Here is a 2,979-nt window from a genome sequence, read left to right as displayed (position 1 = left end):
CAAAGACTGCACATGGAGGGGTCTGATTGTTCAGGCAGCATGTGTATAGTAGAGGATTGCAAATTCAATCATCAATAGGAGGAGAGGACCTTGGCCCTGTGAAGGTTCTGTGCCCCAGTGTAGGGGAATGCCAGGGCCAGAAAGTGGGAGAGGGGGGAGTGGCAGGCATAGGAAAGTGGGAGGCAACAGGGGTTTTTGTTGTTTTTGTTTTTTTCTTTGTTTTTTGGAGGGGAAACTGGGAATGGAGAAATTTACATGTAAATAAAGAAAATATCTAAAAAAAAAAGAAGACAAGCTTCCTTCAGAGCCAAAACATGGAACACAGATGTGTGCAGATAAATATTCATACAGGATCCACACTGCTTGGACTGCTCTGGCATGGTTAGGCAGGTAGGCTAACCACAAATACAATTTCAAGGGACAAATTCTTAACAAATAAATCAGTAGTATATGCAATTTTTCTTTTTCTTTTTGTCAGTTATTTATTTATTTATTTATTTATTTATTTATTGTTTTAAACTCCAGGTTTTATTCAACACCACCCCAGTCCACCCTGCAGCTGTTCCAAACCCCATACCTCCTCCCCAGGCCCTGTCTCCATGAGAATGTCCCCACCCCCATCCTATGCTCCACCAGACCTCTAAACTCCCTGGGGCCTCCAGGCTCTTGAGGGTTAGGTGCATGTTCTCTGGCTGAACCCAGACCGTGCAGTCCTCTGCTGTATGTATTAGGGGCGTCTCATATCAGCTGGTATATGCTGCGAGGTATGGTGGTCCAGTGTTTGAGAGATCTCAGGGGTTCAGGTTAATTGAGACCAATAGTCCTCCTATAGGGTCTCCCTCCTCATCTTCTTCTAGCTTTTCCCTAATTCAATCACAGGGGTCAGCAGCTTCTGTCCATTGGTTGAGTGCAAATATTTGCATCTGACTCTTTCAGATGCATGTTGAATCTTCTGGAGTGCAGGCATGATAGGTCCATTTTTGTGAGTACTCCATAGCCTCAATAGCAGTGTCAGGCCTTTGGATCTCCCCTTGAGCTGGATCCCACTTTGGGTCTGTTGCTGGACCTTCTTTTCCTCAGGCTCCTCTCCATTTCCATCCCTGTAGTTCTTTCAGACAGGAACAAACATGGGTGAGAGTTTTGACTGTGGGATGGGAGTCCCATCCCTTATTTGATGCCATGTCTTCCTGCTGGAGGTAGGTTCTGTACCTTCCCTCTCCCTACTGTGGGCATTTCATCTAAGGTTCCTGTTTTTGAGTCCTGAGGGTATCACACCTCCCAGTTCTCTGGTGCATTATGGAGGGTCCCCACTCTTCAACCTCTTGCCTCTAGAAGGTTGCCTGTTTTCATTCATTCTGCTGGCCCTCAGGGCTTCAGTCCTGTTCCCTCACCCAATAGCAGATCAGGTTACCCTCCCCACCACCACTGGCCCCAGACGCCCCTGTCTACTTTCCCTCGCAGGTTCCTGTCTCCCCCCATGTGACTGAGATCTTCTCCCTCCCAAGTGGGACTGAGGAGTCCTCACTTGACCCTTCAGCTTGTGGATCTTTTTCTTTTAGTTAAGTAGACTCCATCTTGGATATTCTGTACTTTATTTTTATTTTTTTAATTTTTTGCATAATATCCACTTATTAGTGAGTATTTACCATGCATGTCCTTTGGATTCTGAGTTATCTCACTCAGGATGATGTTTTCTAGTTCCATGCACTTGCCTGCAAAATTTGTGATGTTGTCATTCTTAATAGCTGAGTAGTATTCCATTGCATAAGTGAACAACATTTCTGTATCAATTCTCCTGTTGTGGGGCATCTAGGTTGTTTCTATCTTCTGACTATCACAAATAGGGCCACTATGAACAACTTTTGGGTATATTCCTCAGAGTGGTATTGCTGGGCCTTCAGGTACATCTATTTCCAGCTTTCTAAGGAACCTCCAGACGGATTTCCAGAGTGGTTGTAGCAGTTTGCAGTTCCACCAGCAATGGAGGAGTGTTCCTCATTTACACATCCTCACCAAGTTTTGTTGTTACCTGAGGTTTTCATCTTAGACATTCTGATATAAGGTGGAATCTCAGGGTTGTTTTGATTTGCATTTCTCTGATCACTAAGGACTTTGAATATATCTTTAGGTGCTTCTCATCCATTTGAGATTCCTCTGTTGTGAATTCTCAGTTTAGTTCTATATTTATTTATATTTATTATTTATTATTTATATTTAGTTCAAATATAGTTCTATATTTGATGGAGTTGTTTTGTCTTGGTTGTTAGCTTCCTGAGTTTTTTTTTATATATTTTGGATATTAGCCCTCTATCAGATGTGTGGATAGTGAAGATTTTTTTCCCAATCTGTAGGTTGCCAATTTGTCTTATTGACTATGCCCTTTGCCTTACAGAAGCTTTCCTGTTTCACGAGGTCTCATTTATCAATTCTTGATCTAAGAGCATGAGCCACTGAAGTTCTATTTAGGAAATTCCCCCCTGTGCCAATGAGTTCCAGTCTCTTTCCTACTTTCTCTTCTATTAGATTCAGTGTATCTGGTTTTATGTTGAGGTCCTGGATTCATTTGGACTTGAACTTTGTATAAAGTGACAATTATGAGTCTATTTTCATTTTTCTACACATAGACAACCAGTTAGATCAGCACCATTTGTTGAGAAGCTTTCTTTTCTCCATTGTATTTGTTTGACATCTTTGACAAGGATTAAGTGTCTGTAAGTATTTGGTTCATTTCTGGGTCTTCAATTCTATTCCATTGATTAATGTGTCTGTCTCTGCACCAAAACCATGCAGTTTTTATCACTATTGCTCTGTAGTAAAGCTTGAGGTCAGGTATGGTATAAAATATTCTTTTATAGTTAAAAACTGTTTTTTTTTTTATTTGGGTATTTTGCTTTTCCTGATGAATTAGAGAATTGCTTCTTCATGTCTTTGAAGAATTGTGTTGGGATTTTGATGGGAATTGCATTGAATCTGTAGATT

The sequence above is a fragment of the Mastomys coucha genome, unplaced genomic scaffold (assembly GCF_008632895.1).
Source record: "Mastomys coucha isolate ucsf_1 unplaced genomic scaffold, UCSF_Mcou_1 pScaffold9, whole genome shotgun sequence".
In the NCBI taxonomy this organism is placed as follows: domain Eukaryota; kingdom Metazoa; phylum Chordata; class Mammalia; order Rodentia; family Muridae; genus Mastomys; species Mastomys coucha.
This window is presented reverse-complemented; position numbering follows the sequence as displayed.